This window comes from Rhinolophus hipposideros, assembly GCF_964194185.1.
Source record: "Rhinolophus hipposideros genome assembly, chromosome: 4".
Lineage (NCBI taxonomy): Eukaryota > Metazoa > Chordata > Mammalia > Chiroptera > Rhinolophidae > Rhinolophus > Rhinolophus hipposideros.
In genome coordinates, this window is record NC_138050.1 from 59592224 (window position 1) to 59611648 (window position 19425).

The following is a 19425-nucleotide window of genomic DNA, read 5'->3' on the forward strand; positions in this document are numbered from 1 at the left end:
CTATTGCTCTTTCTGATGAAGTCAGAAAGTTCTTGTAGAGTTTTTTCATTTCTTTTAAGTCTCATGTCTCTTTCTTCTTCCATCTGTGTCATTTCCAGATTTCTTTCTTCAATGTCACTGATTCTTTCCTCCAGCTGGTCATCTCTACTACCTAAGCTTGCTATTTTGTTCTTCATTTCTTTTATTGAGTTCTTAATCTCCAAAATTCTATTTGGTTCTTTTTTAAAATTTCAATTTCTTTGGTAAAATGTTCACTTTTTTCTTTAATTGTGTTTCTGAGTTCATTAAACTGCCTGTCTGTGTTTTCTTGCATCTCGCTGAGTTTTTTAAGAATGCCAGCTTGAATTCTTTGTCATTTAAGTCACATATTTTTATGTCTTTAAGTTCATTTTCTGGAGACTTTTCATTTTCTTTATGAGCTGTCTTTTAATTGGTTATTCATGGCTATTAATGATTTATTATTTCTCTTCCTATACACCTACAGGAGTGGATTCTGCAACAGATTGATAGAAAGAGGTCTTTCTTTTGTTTTTTAATAGGTGTTGGAGAGAATGTTTTATTTTCTCTCTGACTGCAGCCTTTTATTCTCTCTAGCACTTTAGTGTTCTATTTTATCTGCACTATTCTAGCTTCTCACACAATGGGGGATTTCCTGGAAGGTGGGTTTCTCCTTTGTGAACAATTCACCAGCATCATAGGGTGCCGCCTCTATGGGGAGATGTGGAGAGCTTCTGAAGTTCCAAAGCTCTTCCTGCACCAGATTCAGAGTCCATGTTTTTCAGCAGCTGTGTTTACTCCTGCAGGGATCTGCCCAGATAGGTGGGGACAAGCACAGGTGGGGTTGTGAGAGGTGGCCCAGAGCAATGGCAGCAACCACCACCACAGCCAGTCCTGCTTCCAAGGCTCCCTCCCCTTTGCCTGAACTAGTTGGGCTGTGAGTCAGTGTCTGCGAACTACACTTCTCAGAACTGCAAATATTCTATTCTTTTGATGTGACACTGCTACTGTTCTGTTTCTAGTACTGGGAGTGTGGGAGTGAGGTGAGCTCTGGAAGGGTAGGGAGGGGGCGGCTAGGCTTAGTGCCTAAGGCTTCCATTCTCTGCTCGGCAGTGAGTGCTTAAACCACCATTTTCAGCCTTCTTTCTTCAGTCTTTGCTTCGAGGTCTCTGCCGTGACCATTGGGTTCAGCTGTGTTATATGCTGTCTGCTCAGCCCTGTGGGCCACAAACAGAGCCCTAGAAGTCCGAGTTCTTCCCCCTCCCACAGCTGCGGTAGTTCCGGAATGCAGTAAGCTCAGAGCACCGAGCTAGGTCTGCGTCCTGGGCCTGTGCAGCCCAGTCTCCACACTTCTCCCTTCCCTCCACCCCCACTCATACGATTTGCCCACCTTTAGATGATTTCAGTAGTGCCTCTTAGTCTTGCCTGCCTGCTGCACAGGGAGTCCTTTGTAGAGTTATAGTTGTTCAATTTGTTGTAAATTCCAGAGGAGATTTCAAGAGGCTTACCTCATGTTGCCATTTTTATAACGTCCTGCAAGATGGGGTCTCTGTGTGCTTTTCCATTGGGCTCTTCCTTCTGTGTCTTTTTAAAGAAACAGAGAAAGATTAAATTAGGTGCATCTAGGAACAAGTCTGAAGAAACACACTGAGTTGTTTTAGATTAAGGGTGTGGAACAAAATGTTAAAGAAATGCAATATAATTTTGTACATCCTTATGTTTTGTGTGTATGACTCCCCAAGTCATTTGTGGAGGTGGCAGTAAATACAGTTGACCATTGAACAATGTGGGGGTTAGAGACAGACACCTTTGTGCAGTCAAAAATCCACGTAAAACTTTTGACTCCCCCAAAACTTAACTACAGTTGTCCCTTGGTATTGTTACCACAGACTTAAAGGGTCCACTTGTTTGAACGCATGCAAGCCAAATACAGACACGAACAGGAGATTGTGGTAAAAAAAGTAAAGTTTTATTTATAGAAATTGGGGCCAAGGTGGGAGACACAGGTGAGCCAGTGCTCTCAAAACCTTGTTCCCAGATGGCCTCTAGTGGATGGATTATATACGAGAACAATCATTAATCATGGTTACTATGGGAGCTGGGCACATTGCCTCTATTGATTGGTCGGGGCTAGTCAGGGAGCAGTTGACCATGGCATCAGGTCCTGGTGTCAGTCATGGCGTTGTTCTGTCCAGTTTCCAGTGGATGCAATCTGTGGGGCTGTTCCACTTTCGGGAGTCCGGAGCTGAAACATAACTGAGGTCAAGGTGTTCTCTTTGTTTTATTAAAACCTTATTCTTTTTTGAGGTTTGGTTATTGTATCCTGGCCATGGTTGACAGATCTGAAGATTTATTCTTACGTGAGTGTGACGCTGACCAGAACTTAATGTCCTAAGGGCTTCATGATTAAAAGGAGTGACATACAGTATATGCACAGGTAGGGAAAGAACGTAAGTGAGTTATATTTCTATCAGGCTAAATGAAAGCTAACTTGGATAAAGCAAAATGTATACTAAAGAAATGAAGTTCATGTGTGGTAATAGTATCCATGAGGAATATGGTTCCAGGACCCTTTTGGATACGAAAATCCACAAATGCTAAAGTTCCTTATATAAAATGGTATAGAACAATGTGTATACATACTCAGTCCTCCATATCTGAGAAATCCCAACAAACTCAGGGATATGGAGGGCCAACTGTATATTTATTGAAAAGAAATCCACATAAGTGGGCCCACACACCTTTCCCTTCCCCACCCCAGTCCCTACCAGTGACAACCAAGATGTTGAACAAACAAAAAACTGCCAATTAGCAAAAACCCAGAGGACAACTGGGCCACAGGTATCCAGATTAAACATTGCTTTTGGGTGTTTCTGGATGAAATTAGCATTTGAATCAGTGGACTCAGTAGACAATCCTCCCCAAACTGTGTAGGCATCATTCAGTTGGTTGAGGGCCTGAATAGAACAAAAGGCAGAGAAAGGAGTTCATCCTTTTTTTCTGTCTCAGTAATTGAGCTGAGTCATCTCATCCCATCTTCTCCTGTCATCAAACTGGTATTTATACCATAGAATCCCCTGGTTTTCAGGCCTTTGCACTCAGACTAAATTACACTTCTGGACTTCCTGAGTCTCCAGTTTGCAGATGACAGATCTTGGGACTTCTCAGCTCCCATAATCACAGGAGCCAAATTCTCATAATTTATCATCTCTATCTCTATCTCTATCTCTGTCTCTGTATCTAACTCTCTCTCCTGTTTCTGTTTCTTTGGAGAATCCTAACTTATACACCAGTCAGGTTTTTAGTGGGCTTCTAGGCCTTGGTTTTTCAGTTTTACCTAGAAAACATCCAAATCTGCTCTTTCTTTGACATGTTTATTCACTAATTTAATTCATAGGGGATACCTTAATTTTAAATTTGGAGTGGGCATTTATCTAATTCTATAAATTACATTCAAAAATTTACATACACATAAACATATTTATGCACATTTCATATCAAATATTCCCAAAGAGTACTCTTTTTCTTAAATTATCTATATTCCTTTCTCCAAAGAAGACAGGAAAAAGATCATTCTTTTGAAATATAAATTGTGTTTGTATCGTTGGCAGGCTTCCTTGAATGAAGTCTTGAAATAAAAACAAGATACAATTATTGGAGGGGACCAGCACATTTCCTATCCATAGATAGTAAGTGAAGATAACTGGACTGGGTTTGATCTTTGGAGGACTGTGTAAAATAGTGCAGAAAGACTTGTTTTGGTTTTAGCAGTGGCACTAAACTGTATAGGAGGAACCAGAGGAAAAATATCCCCAGATGTCCCTAGATATTGTTAAGAGCCTCTGGTTCCCATAATAGTAGAGTGGCTCATGGTAAACTCATCCTCTTGAAAATATGAATTATAAATTCTAGGGAATGCATTAACAAAAAAACTATTAGAAGGTAATGAATAGTCACCAAAGGCAGGAAAAACCTAAAGAGATTTGACCCTTGATAAAAGAGAACCACTCTGGGTAAGATCTATGATTACAAAGCTTTTCCCCCAAAGACGGCCATCAATCCATTTTGCGTGGTATGATGGAATTAAAGCAGAAAGCCACACAAATTTGTGATCTCAGAGAAAAGGGTTTCAGATTGCCAAAGAAACTAAAAATTAAGGGAGAAATCCCAGGGAGATTCCCCCAACTCTGTTTACAATTCCTCCTCAAATCTTTGGCTTCTAAGGAGCAAAGCAGAAAGAAAGTTAGAAATCTGAAAGAGCTGATGATAAATGTCAGCACCGGCCCATCACAGATGAAACAACTTTGGATCTTAGTTACTCAAAATTAAACGGGTTTTGTAAATACCTCAAGCTTTCCATTAAAATCAAAGAAGGGCCATGTCTCAGGAATGAAGTCTATGTCTCAGGACTAAGAATCTAGCCTTAAGACTAGACTCAGTGTAAAGCCAAGATACTCATCCTTGCAAAGTGAATAGCCCATACAAATTCAGTTCAATAAACCTGTAGTTTAACTGCCCACTGGGTCAGTAAACAACACTCTTCAGAGGAAGATTCCATAACTAGTGTCTCTGGAACACATAATGCATAATGCCCAGTACACTCTTAATAAAACAAAATCTAGACATGTAAAGAAACACAAAAATGTGACCCATAGTCAAGAGAAAAAGTAATGAGGTCTGGAAACAGATTTCAAGATGTAATATTTTGCCTCAAAAAAATAAGTCAAGACCAGCATCCTTACTCCCTCCCCCAAAAAAATCATCTAGAAACGAACAAGTTGAGATACACAGCATAAAGCTAAGAATTTCAATAGGTAGTATCTATGGTAAGGAAAAGAAGATTCTAGATTCTATTATAGCAGAGCTTCTAGAACTATTCTGCAAATACCATCTATTCTCCCATAACAAGGAAGCAATACCCTAAAATTGGTCACTAATATTCCAAAATATGGAACCAAGCAAGCTGAAATGATATCCTTACATTTTTTATCTTCTTTCTTTTTTAATTAAGGAAAAAGGTAAATGAGGATGTGAACAACTTGGGGCTGTGTCACTGTGTATATTTTACAGTATATACTGAACTGGAAAATAATCCAAAGTTCTAGGATAGGATACACCTTCTCCTTTAGGTAGAATGAAGTCTGCCAAGGATAATTAGCAACATCTAAAAAGCAAACAGAACCCAAATATTTTGAGACACAACTTTAGCCAAGCTCTTGTGCACATTAAGGATCACAAACACACACACAAAAAAATTAACAGAATGCAATATTGACTCTAAAACTACCTCTCAGAGAATTAAAGAAAAATATGTCACATAAAGTATCAAAAGATAAAAGAAAAATCATCAAAATTATGTAAAAGAAAATATAAGATATAAACTTCTAAAGATTCATACTCAAACATGAGTAAAATAATAAGGAATTGCATATTAAATATACAAATGTGAGAGGGTTGAAGGAAGGAAGAAGGAACGGAAAGGCAAGTATAGGGAATAAAGAAAGGGAAGGAAAGGAAAAGAACAATGCAAACAAGACACAATAAAAAACCAACTCTGGAAGAAAACCTAACTCAAGGAACAGAAAGAAATTGCTTGAAAGTACTTCCTACTTTAGAATAAAAATAAATTCAATAAAACAAAATTAAACATGAAAATGGATATTGGAGAAATAAGTAAATAATTTGAGGACAAAAATATATCATTTTCACAGTAAAAAAATAATTTGGAAAGGACAAAGAATCAAACAGATGTTGCAATAATCACTATAAATTAAAAGGAAGGGGGAAATATTTGTTTAATTAGAGAATAGATAACAGAAATGGAGTACTAACATAGTTAATCCAAGTTAAATAATTTGGTTTTCCTTAAATATAAAAGCTAAAATATGAAACAGAGAAAGTGATGAAAAAGGAAGAGTTGAATCTACACATGAACATTATATAGTGTTCTAAGATACGTTGATACAGTATGACCAACCGAGATGTTCTGATTAGATTTCTGAACTTCAAAGGCAAAGAAGAAATTCTTAAAGTATTCAGGCAGGAAAAAAATATATTATTTATAAGTAGGAAAAAAATAAGCCAGTCTCAGACTTCTCCACAGCAATAGTCAGTGCCAGAAGAGAAGACAGTAATGTCCAGAAAAGTCTGAGGAAATAATGCAAAACAAGAATATTTTACATAGACAAGCTGTTATTCCAATAGAAAGGCAATAAAGATATACATTCTCAAACAGGAAAGAGGAGATAATGTAAGCATCATGAGCCCTTCTAGATAAAACTAATCAATGGAACATATACAATTAAAAAGAAAATCAAAAAAAAATTTAAATGAAAGGAAAACTCAAAAATAGAGAAGTTACCTGTGGTGACTTAAAGTTAGCTACAATTTTTTTGTCATTTTCACCAATCCTTTCCCCCCTTCCAGTATATACAGTAGAAATGGCACTATGCCAATTCTAGACCTAGACTTTAAGGGGACTGGCAACTTTTGGGATGATGCTCTAAATGCCATTCTGTAACGGTTGCTAGCCACATGGAGAGGAAATGTGTAGTTGCTCCAGTTGGTAGCCCCAGCTGAGCTTCCAGCCAAACACCAGCATCAACTGCCATCTTAGATGGTCTGGTCAACCCCTGGAATCATGAGAGATAATGTCATGGTTATTGTTTTAAATCACTAAGCTTTGAGGCATTTTGTTACACAGCATTAGAAAACTAAAACACTAATATAGAATGATTGATAATAGGCACTAAATCCATTTTAAAAGATAAACATCTGTGAAAATTATAATTATGAAACAGAATGTAAATATTACAATGACTGAAATGAGAAGAATATTATAACTAATATTTCACTTCCAGTATAAGACAAAGTCCTTAAAATGGCTTATAGAGCTCTCCTTGATCAACTCTTCCATCCTGTAAACTTCCGTCCTCTTCTATTACTCCCCTCTTCACTCAGTCCCTTCTAGCAGTGCTGCCTTCCTCACTGGTCCTAGAACTGCCAGGCATGCCCTTAGTGAGTTAATTTAGTTTTCCAGCGCCTAACATAGTCATCTCATTCCATTCACCTCTTTTCTGCAATCTTGCCTTCTCAACAAATCATTTAAGAATACAACCTTCTTTTCTCATCCCACACATGGCACTCCTGCTGTTTCTTATCCTTTGTTTCTCTATTTTATTTTTTATTTACTAAATTATTATCATGTTTACCTTCATTATTTATTTTCTATCTCCCCCTGAATATACTATAAGTTCCACAGGGGCAAAAATCCAGTTTAGTGGTCATTTTATTCACTGAGGTATTCAAACATCTGCAATCGTTCCTGGCTCATAGTTGGTACTCAGTATGTATGAATTAATATAATTAGGAAGCTGGAAGTCAGGTAGGGAAGAAATGTGAGAATGCTGATTGTCCTATCTTTTATACAAGGGAGTCAACATTGCATAAAATTCAATGTGTTTTTAAATGCATTCAACATCTTATGCTTTCAAAATACTCCCTCAATATTTATATGAAGTTCTATAATTCCTTTATTTGATATTTTTCTGTTAAACTCATATGAAATAATTTTAATACATCTAATTTTAATACATCTAATTTACAAGAGCATGCATACAAGATCCCATTTTTGTAACCTAATCTCTTTCTACGCAGACAGAAAGACCTTATCCTTCCCTCTGTTTATCTGCATAGAAACACATACAGAGCGACATTCAATATTAACAAAGGTTATTTCTGGGGTCTGGTATTTGGATTTTTTTTTTTACTTCCTTCCTTTTAAACTGCTTACATTAATTGAACCCTTTATAATAAATATTTATCAGTTGTAAAAATTATGAAGTTAAATTTAAAATACAAATTACTGCTTAATAAGTTATCTTTGCTTAAATGTCCCAAAAGTCATATTCAACATACACCCTCCAAAAAAGAAAAAAATTACTTTTTATTCCAATAACTTGTTTTCTTGTGCTCCATCAAAGATAAATCATGCTTATCAAACTGCAACTTGACGCTTGTCAAACTCCTTTTTGCCTTAACAAGGCAACTAGTTATCAATTGTTCTTTGTTTCTAATCTGAAGTAGTTGTCTCAAATCCATTTATGCTCCTCGATTCCATTGTCATGATCAAAATCCTCTGTAGGAAGAAGTCCAAATTCTTTCACACATCCCTCAAATATCTGAGAATCTGTCCTCATCCTCCCTTCCTATCTCAGGCACTATCTCTCCCCATCCTTGGCACCCTTCTTACATCCTTAAAAGCCTGAACAACTTGCCTATTTTTAGGGTTTCCTGTATTTCTTTTTTTTTTCTCTCCTTGTAGTTAACAAAGTTCCTTTTGAAAAGCCAAACCTGTCTCTGAAGTGCAGAGGAAAACAAGGAAAGATTGTCTGTCCACTTTTTTTGTCTTAGCTTTTCCCCAAACTGGAAGTTTGAAAGGGGCTAGAGTACATGGAGATGGTAAAGAGATGATGGTATTTGGAAGGGAACCAAAGGAAGAAAATATGAAAAAGAAGACATAACCAAAGTGCACATTCTAGTGTAGCCTTAATCCACTTAATCCACTTAATCAGATGTCCCTGCCACTTGAAAAGGTCTATTACCAGAATCCTACTGTTTCAGCGTTGGAGGGTATGTGTTTTATTAAAGAGGTTATTACGCTGAACTTTGTTTTCCATAGTACCCTGAACATGTGCCTTCTAACATGATTGACATACAATTGGTGCAATGGCCATGCCTTTGATCTCTCCAAAGTTCCAGTCAGCCATAAAACCACCTTTTGGGGCATCTCTCCATGTGTGAGATATCAGGCTATAGTGGGCATAACCAGTTCCTTGAGGGCCACGAGCGACAAGAAGAATCCAGGCAGTTGTAGAGAGGAGTCAGAAGTCAAAGTGAAACCATACTCAAGCACTTATGTGATTGGGGCTGGCAATAAAGTTGAGGACAAAGAGCAGAGGGGGAGAGGTGCTAATCAAGGACAGTAAATCCCAATCACAAAGTAACACTGATAGGCTGGCAGGAAGGGCAGATGAGGATGATTTATACAATCAGGATGGAGGAAAACTGCCTATGGGTGTCAGCCATGGAAACCTCCATGACGGGTTTTCACACCTTGATACAGAAGACTAAACAAGTCTAATTGAATGTGTGTAGGAAAACAATGTTCTCCTTACCTGACACTTTTCTAGTAATGAGTAAGGGAGAACCCTGCCCAGAAGGAACTCACAGGGGTGGTGCTATAAACTGTATTGTATTCCCCCCCACCTCCAATTTATATGTTGAAGTTATAAACCCTAGCACCTCAGAATGTGGCCTTACGGATCTTTGCAGATGATCAAATTAAAGTGAGGTTTTTAGGGTGAGCTCTAATCCAATAAGGCTGTGTCCTCATAAAAAGAGGAAATGGACCCAGAGACAGATATGCACACAGGGAGAATGTTTTGTAAGCTTAAAGGAAGAGATTAGAGTGATGTTTCTACAAGCCAACAAATGCCAAAGATTCCCAGAAAACCACCAAAAGCGACGGGAAAGGCCTGGAACAGATTCTTCTTCGCAGCCTTTGGAGGGAAGCAGCGCACTGACACCTTGATCTTAGACTTCCAACCTCCAGAACTGTGTGGAACAGTTTGTGGCACTCTGCTATAGTAGCAGATGCAAAATAATATAGGTGGAAACTTATAATAAATAAGTAAACCAATAAATATACAATGGATTCCCAGTAATAGTAAGGGCTTTAAAAAACAGCAGACTAACAGGATTCAATACAGGGGCATGGGGTACTTTTTTAAACAAAGTCATCAGGAAAAGCTTCTCTGAAGAATTATATTTGAGGAAGACTTAAATAAAGTAAGAAAATTCATACCCCTAAGATCAATGGAAACATATTGGAGCATTTGAGTTGGGATTGGTATAATCTTATGATTTTATTTTGGGTTGTTTTGTTTATTTTGTTTTATTTTATTTTTTTTTCTTTCCCCTCTGAAAATTTCTTTTTTTTTTTTATTTATTGGGGTGACAATTGTTAATGAAATTACATAATTTCAGCTGTACAATTCTGTATTACATTATCTATAAATCCCCTGGTGTGTTCACCACCCAGAGTCAGTTCTCCTTCCATCACCATATATTTGATCCCCCTTACCCTCATCTTCCTCCCCCCACCCCCCCTTACCCTCTGGTAACCACTAAACTATTGTCTGTGTTTATGAGTTTTTGTTTCTCATTTGTTTCTCTTCTTCTTTTGTTGTTTTTGGTTTATATACCACATATCAGTGAAATTATAGGGTTCTCTGCTTTTTCTGTCTGACTTATTTCCCTTAGCATTATACTCTCAAGATCCATCCATGTTGTCACAAATGTTCCTATATCATCTTTCCTTAATGCCGAATAGTATTCCATTGTGTATATATACCACAACTTCTTTATCCATTCATCTATCAAAGGACATTTTGGTTGTTTCCATGTCTTGGCCACCGTAAATAAAGCTGCAATGAACATTGGAGCACACGTGTCTTTATGTATAAATGATTTCAAATTCTTTGGGTAGATACCCAGGAGAGAGATTGCTGGGTCATATAGTATTTCTATTTGTAATTTTTTGAGGAACCTCCACACTGCCTTCCAAAGCGGCTGCACCAGTCTGCATTCACACCAACAGTGTATGAGGGTTCCTTTTTCTCCACAGCCTCTCAAACACTTGTTACTATTTGTCCTGTTGATGATAGCCATTCTAACTGGAGTGAGGTGATATCTTATTGTGGTTTTTATTTGCATTTCTCTGATGATTAGGGATGTTGAGTATTTTTTCATATGTCTATTTGCCATTTGTATATCATCTTTGGAGAAATGTCTCTTCAGGTCCTCTGCCCATTTTTCAATTGGGTTGTTTGTTTTTTTGCTTCTGAGTTTCATGAGTTCCTTGTATATTTTGGATATTAGACCCTTATCGGAGAAACTGTTTGCAAAAATCTTCTCGCATTCAGTTGGTTGCCTCTTTATTTTGTCGATGGTTTCTTTTGCTGTGCAGAAACTTTTAAGTTTCATATAGTCCCATTTGTTTATTTTAGCTTTTACTTCCATTGCCTTCGAAGTCAAATTCATAAAATGCTCTTTGAACCCAAGGTCCATAAGTTTAGTACCTATGTTTCCTTCTATGAAGTTTATTGTGTCAGGTCTTATGCTTAAGTCTTTGATCCATTTTGAATGAATTTTGATACATGGTGACAGATAGCAGTCCAGTTTCATTCTTTTGCACGTACCTATCCAATTCTGCCAGCACCATTTATTGAAGAGGCTGTCTTTCCTCCATTGTATGTTTTTAGCTTCTTTGTCAAAAATTATCTCTCCATATTTATGTGGTTTTATTTCTGGGTTCCCAATTCTATTCCATTGGTCTATGTGTCTGTTTTTCTGCCAATACCATACTGTTTTGATTATTGTAGCCCTGTAGTACAAGCTAAAGTCAGGCAGTGTGATACCTCCAGCATTGTTCTTTTTTCTTAAGATTGCTTTGGCTATTCGGGGTCTTTTGTGGTTCCAAACAAATCTGATGATTTTTTTGTTCTATTTCTTTAAAAAATGCCATTGGGGTTTTGATGGGGATTGCATTAAATCTGTATATGGCTTTGGGTAATATGGCCATTTTAACTATGTTGATTCTTCCAATCCATGAGCATGGAATGTCTTTCCATTCTTTGTGTCATCTTCAATTTCTTTCAAAAATGTCTTATAGTTTTCAGCATATAAATCCTTCACATCCTTGGTTAAGTTTATCCCTAGGTATTTTATTCTTTTTGCTGCAATTGCAAAGGGAATTGTTTTTTGTATTTCTTTTTCTGATATTTTATTGTTAGTATATAGGAATGCAATGGACTTTTGTATGTTGATTTTGTAGCCAGCAACTTTACTGTATTAGTTGATTGTTTCTAAAAGCTTTTTGGTGAAGTCTTTAGGGTTTTCTATATATAGAATCATGTCATCTGCAAAGAGTGATATTTTAATTTCTTCATTCCCAATTTGGATGCCTCTGATTTCTTTCTCTTGCCTGATTGCTCCAGTGAGGACTTCCAACACTATGTTGAAAAGCAGAGGTGATAGGGCACAGCCCTGTCACGTTCCTGAACGTAGAAAAAAGGTCTTCAGTTTTTCACCATTAATTATGAGATTAGCTGAGGGCTTGTCATAGATGGCCTTTATTATGTTAAGGTATTTTCCTTCTATACCTATTTTATTAAGTGTTTTAATCATAAATGGATGCTGTATCTTGCCAAATGCTTTTTCTGCATCAATTGATAGAATCATATGATTTTTGTCCTTCGTTTTGTTTATGTGATGTATCACATTGATGGATTTGCGGATGTTGAACAATCCTTGTGCCCCAGGGAAGAATCCCACTTGGTCATGATGAATAATCTTTGTAATGCTTTGTTGTATTCGATTTGCTAAAATTTTGTTTAGGATTTTTGCATCAGTATTCATCAGAGATATAGGTCTGTAGTTTTCTTTTTGTGTGTTGTCCTTACCAGGTTTTGGTATCAGGGTAATGTTGGTCTCATAAAATGAGTTAGGGAGTACTGACTCTTCTTCGATTTTTTGGAAGAGTTTCAGCAGGATTGGTATTAGATCCTGTTTGAAGGTTTGGTAGAATTCACTAGTGAAGCCGTCTGGTCCCGGACTTTTGCTTTTGGGAAGGTTTTGGATGACTGATTCAATTTCGTTACTGGTGATCAGTCTGTTTAGATTTTCCAGTTCTTCATGGTTCAGCCTTGGAAGGCTATATGTTTCTAAGAACTTGTCCATTTCTTCTAGGTTATTGAATTTGGTGGCATATAGTCCTTCATAGTATTCTTGCATGATCCTTTGTATTTCTGTGGTGTCCGTGATAACTTCCCCTTTTTCATTTCTGATTTTGTTAATTAGTGTCTTCTCTCTTTTTATCTTAGTGAGTCTAGCCAAAGGGTTGTCGATTTTATTAATTTTTTCAAAGAACCAGCTCTTTGTCACATTAATTGTTTTCTATTGTCTTTTTGTTCTCTATTTCATTGAACTCTGCTCTGATTTTTGTTATTTCCTTTCTTCTGCTGACCTTGGGTTTCACTTGTTCTTCTTTTTCTAGTTCTTTAAGGTGTAACATGAGGTTATTTATTTGGGATTTTTGTTATTTCTTGAGATAAGCCTGTAATGATATAAATTTCCCTCTTAAAACTGCTTTCACTGGATCCCAAAAATTTTGGTAGGATGTATTTTCATTGTCATTTGTTTCTATGTATCTTTTGACCTCTCTTCTAATTTCTTCTTTGACCCAGTCGTTCTTTAAAAGTATGTTGTTTAATCTCCATGTATTTGTGTTTTTTCCTGCTTTCTTTTTGCAGTTGATATCCAATTTCAAAGCCTTGTGATCAGAGAATAGGCTTGGTTTGATTTCGATCTTCTTAAATTTGCTGAGGCTGCTTTTATGTCCCAATATATGGTCTATCCTTGAGAATGTTCCATGTACACTTGAAAAGAATGTATAGTCTGATGTTTTAGGATGAAGTGCTCTATATGTCAAGGATGTCCATTTCATCTAATGTGTCATTTAGAGCTGCTATTTCATTATTTATTTTCTGTTTGGATGATCTATCCATAGCTGTCAATGATGTATTTAAGTTCCCTAGTATAATTGGGTTTTGGTCAATTTCTCCCTTTAGTTCTGTTAGTAGTTGCTTGGTATATTTTAGTGCTCCCTGATTGGGGGCATAAATATTGATGACTGTTATGTCTTCTTGTTGTATAGTCCCCTTTACCATTATGAAATGTCCATCTTTGTCTCTTGTTATCTTTTTCACCCTGAAGTCTGTTTCATCTGGTATCATTATGGCTACACCTGATTTTCTCTGGATACCATTTGCTTGGAGTGTCAATTTCTACCCTTTCACTTTGAGTCTATGCTTCTCCTTGTAGCTGAGATGTGTCTCTTGGAGACAGCATATGGTTGGGTTTAGTTTTTTGATCCAATCTGCTACTCTGTTCCTTTTTATTGGTGAGTTCAGTCCATTTACATTAGGGTGATTATTGATACGTGAGGATTTCCTGTCATTCTATCTTTAGTTTTCTGGTAAGGCTGTGTCTCCATTGTTTCTTTGCCTTTTTGTTGTTGTCTATTATTTCTGTGTGGTGGTATTCTACGATGTTTCCCTCTATTTCTTCTTTTATTACAGTATATATTTCAGTTCTGGATGTTTCTTTTTTTTGACTGGTTACCCTTAAGATTATGTAAAAGAAAGTTTGATACTTAGAGTATCCTATTTTCTTCAGCACGCTTACTTTCTCCATTCCCATATTCCAGTTCAGGCCTTTACTCTCCCCCTTTTTATGTTTCGGTTGCCACAAATTGTCCATGTTGATGGTGGTCGAATAGTCTCCTTTAGTATTTCTTGTAGTGCAGGTCGTGTATTAGAAAATTCCCTCAGCTTCTGTATGTCTGGAAAGGTCTTTATTCCTCCTTCATATCTGAAGGATATCTTTGCTGGATATATTATTCTTGGCTCATGATTTCTCTCTTTCAATAGTTTGAATATTTGGTTCCACTCCCTCCTGGCTTGTAGAGTTTCTGCTGAAAAATCTGATGATAATCTAATGGGCTTTCCTTTGTAGGTTACCGTCTTCTTTTCCTTGGCTGCCTTGAGGATTCTTTCTTTGGTGTTAATTTTAGATTCTTTCTTTGGTGTTAATTTTAGCTTCAATACAATGTGTCTTGGAGAAGTCCTATTGGGATTGAGGTAAGTAGGTGTTCTATTTGCTTCTTGGATTCGAGGATCCAGTTCTGTCCACAGATTTGGGATTCTCATTAACAATTTCTTTGAATATATTCTCTGTTCCCTTCTCTCTTTCTTCTCCTTCTGGTATTCCCATTATTCTCATATTGTTCTTTCTGATAGAGTCAGAAAGTTCTTGTAGAGTTCTTTCATTTCAAGTCTCAAGTCTCTTTCTTCTTCCATCTATGTAATTTCCAGGTTTCTATCTTCGATGTCACTGATTCTTTCCTCCATCTGGTCAACTCTACTACCTAAGCTGGTTATTTTATTCTTAATTTCTTCTATTGAGTTCTTAAACTCCAGAAATTCCATTTGGTTCTTTTCTAAAATTTCAATCTCTTTCGTAAAATGCTCATGTTGTTCTTTTATTGTGTTTCTGAGTTCATTAAATTGCCTTTCTGTGTTTTCTTGCATCTCGTTGAGTTTTTTCAGAACTGCAATCTTTTAAGTCACATATTTCCATATCTTTAAGTTCTTTTTCTGGAGACTTTTCACTTTCTTTCTGAGCTGTCTTGTTACCTTGGTTATTCATGGCAATTACTGATTTATTATTTCTCTTCTTAGACATCTACAGGAGTGGCTTCTGCAACAAGTTGATAGGAAGAGGTCTTTCTTTTGTTTTCCAATACTTGTTGGTAGAATGTTTTATTTTCTCTCCGACTGCAGCCTTTTTTTTTCTCTCTGACACAATAGTGCTATGTTTTCTCTGCACTATTCCAGCTTCTCACACAATGGGGGGATTCCCTGGGAGACGGGCCTCCCCTCTGATGACAGTTCACCTGGGTCATAGGGCGCCACGTCCTTATGGTGGTGCGGAGAGCTTTTCAAGTTCCAAAGCTCTTTCTGCACCTGATTCAGAGCCCGTATGTTTCAGCAGTTCTGTTTACTCCTGCAGGGATCCGCCCAGATAGGTGGGGCCAGGGGCGGGGTGAGTTGTGAAAAGTGGCCCAGAGCAATGGCAGCGACCACCACCACAGCTGGTCCTGCTTCCACAGCTCCCTCCCCTTTGCCGGAACTAGTTGAGCTGCGAATCTGTGTCTGCGGTCCACAGTTCTCAGAGCAGCAAATATTCTGTCCTTTGATCCGACACTGCTACTTTATCGCTTCTAGCACCGGGCAGGTGGGGGCGGGGCGAGCTCTGGGAGGGTAGGGAGGGGGCGGCTAGTCTCCGTGCCTAAGGCTTCCGTTCTCCGCTCGGCAGTGAGGGCTTAAACCACTGATTTCAGCCCTCTTCCCTCAGTCTTTGCTCCGAGGTCTGCCGTGAGCGAGCGTTGAGTTCAGCAGTTTTGTATGCTGCCCCCTCAGCCCTGTGGGCCGTAAGCGGAGCCCTAGCAGTCCGAGTCCTTCCCTCTCCCGCAGCTGCGGTAGTTCCAGGAGTAGCGAGCTCCGAGCACTGAGCTAGGTCTGCGTCCTGCCGCCAGGTCTGAGTCCTGGCTCCGTCTCAGCACTTCTCCCTTCCCTCCTCCCCCGCTCGCGCGATTCACCCACCTGGAGGTGAATTCAGTAGTGGGCCTCTTCGTCTTGCCTGTCTGCTGTGCAGGGAGTCCTTTGTGGAGTTATTGTTGTCCGATTCATTGTAAATTCCAGGGAAGCTTTACAGAGGCTCTCCTCATGCCGCCATTTTGATCTATCTCTTTTGTTTAATTTTAAAGGTAGACTATGGGGAGGAAGGCTGGAAATCAGGAGGATGGGCTTCCGGTGATATGTGCTAACGGTGGCTGGAGTAGGGCAGTCGTGAGGCAGTAATAGGATGCATTTGGGATGCATGGTGATGGAATAGGTGAAAGCATGTTGTAGGGTGTCTTGAGAAGTAATCAACAAGAGGGAAGAGTTAGCAGTAACATGTGCTGAATCTGGCTGAGATGTAGGCCAAAACTTCAGATGTGGGAAGGGGAGTTGAGTTTCTTAGAAAGTTCCTGCTAAATGGACCGGTCAGGGTGAATGGTAGATGTACTGCTAAACTAACACACAATCAGCCTGAAGCCATAGGGCAATACTCGGTTTTCTGAGATATAGCTATCAAGGTCTCAGGTATTTTTTTTGCTGCCAAGTCATGAGAATTTTGTTAGGGGACATGGTCTGTGTATGTATGGGCACTAGGGTGGGGACAGCCCACACACTGAATGAGAATAAATGTCCGCACCACCCCTCTTCTCACTGACAATAGGAAATGACAAGGCAGTGTGATATGAGTCGCTAAGTGTTTAATACCAACACTGTGCCCAAATTGATCCAAGGCTCTAAAGGAAAACCACCCCCCAAATGGAGATGATATCCCCAGGGCTTCCACATACTGCTTGTGTGATCTTGAGCATATGCTTCAATTCCTCCAAGCCTCAGTTACTTCACCTGTAAAATGGGGGTGATGTACCTTTCTCACAATGTCATAGACTATTATTCTATCTTACAATGTCATAATCTTACTATTCTAGTAATTTTACTTACTAAAGCTTGGCAGATGATAATATAATAATTTAAGATCCCAGTGACACTCTCTTTCAGCCAATTTTTTCTTAATCTATCGATGGAATAAAGATCTATGTAAATAAATAAAGAGCTGGAATCTTGATTCCATTCTTTGAAATGATTTATCTGTGTTTCAGCCAGTTCTTGATGATGTGAGTACATGGTTAAAGATTCAAAGTGAGAATTTCAGGAACAGTGAAAAGACTCAGGTGGGAACCCAAGTTCTCCAATTTTTTAAAGGAAATGCCATTTTTCAAATTTAGTACCATATTGAGAACATTTGATTCCTTAAGCGTTGTATTAGTTTGCTAGAACTGCCATAACAAAGTATCACAGACTGAGTGGCTTAAAAAGCAGAAACTTATTTTCTCATAGTTCTAGAGGTTGTAAGTCCAAGGTGTTGGTAAGTTTGGTTTCTTCTGAGGCTTCTCTCCTTGTTCTGTAGATGTGTCCTCAGATGGCTTTTCTTTGTGTGTAGGAACCCCTGGTATCTCTCATTGTGTCTAAATTTCCCCTTCTTGTAAGGGCATTAGTGAAATTGGATTTACACCCACCCAAATGACTTCATGTTAATTTAACCACCTCTTTAAAGACCTTCTCTTCAAATATGGTTACATTCTGAGGTAATGGGGTGTTAAGATTCCAACATATTAATTGGAGGGGGACATGATTCAACCCATAACAGGGATAATTCCGATAAATTCATAGGAAACACTTATCTGATGGGCAGATAAGTTACAGTTTTACAAGGTTGTATTTAACCTTGTAAAACCTCAGATATCAGTGGCTTATGACACAAAGGTTTACTTCTTGCTCATACTAGCTGTGGTCAGCTGTCACTTGGCTCAATGTGTCTTCTCATTCCAAGAAAAAATGAATGATGAGCTCTTACCTAGGACTAGCCATTCCCATAGCAAAGGGAATGACTCCTAAGACTTTCTGCTTAGAAGTGTCATATCATCACCATCACTAAAATTTACTTGGCCAAAGCAATCCACATGGCTTTGACACCCAAGCTGAAGGCATGCTTCTTCAACAGTGAAATACTGCAAGTCAATTTCAACAGCTGTGGCTATATAATCCCTTCACAGGGGATTAGGAAGCAATTAAATTGAGAACAATAATACAATCTACCACAAGGTATGTCAAGGATTCCTAGAAATTTACTATTCATCAAGATTCTAAGTGTAAACTCAAAAATAACAAAAATTTTATCATGTTCACAACAGACAGCCAGAGATGCTAGCAAAATACATGAATCAATTTTCCACTTTAAGTTTATGGGTAACTATGGAACCAAAGGGACACAAACATTGCCTTCTATTAGGAGGATTTTCTTGAAGGTTTATCTAGAAGGTTTATCTAGAAGGATTTTCTTGAAGGTTAACCAAAAAGTACCTTATTAAAGGTTGTAATGCAGGGTCTCTGGTCCCACTCCCCACATAAGAACGCAGGATACAGTGAAGCCAAATAGGAACACCAACGGAGCCATGGATAGGCGGTTCATACCACTATACTCTTGCTGGCGGCTGGATTGGAGACACAGGAAGCAGGAGCTACACAATCCGCAATCTGCAGTCTGCTTCTTTGCCAATCAACCAACCCGCCCGCGTAGCCACAGAAGTTATATTAGTGACTAATGGCTAACTGGTTACAGCTTATGGCCACCCAGCCACAGTGGATGGCCATCTGATTACAGCTGTTGGCTATCTAATAACCAAGCCCGCACCTTTCCACGTGGGGCCGAGAGCCTGGAAACTGCTCCCTGGGACTCTGTCCCCACAAAGGTTCACAGAGATTACATTTTTAAACATTTTAAAAGTATCACTAAACCACAGAATGTCAATTACTAAACCACAGGATGATTAACGGAGCCAACCCTTGTTAAAACGATAAAGGTGAAATATCCATCTCCCACCCTCCTTTCTAGAGCTTGTCCTCCACAACTGCAGTTCTACCTGCTGCTTTATTCCCCCACAATGTCTTCTCAAGTCTAGTGTTATCTTTCTGTCCCTTGCCTTCTCTAGGCCAGGACATATATCTTCCCCCAGCCTGTTCTTACTAGAACAGAAGTGATGGAGAGATTTTTTTGTTTGTTTGTTTGTTTCAGCTTTATGTTGAAGTATGGCCTACTTGTGACCCTTTCAGTCTCTGCTCTCCCGCA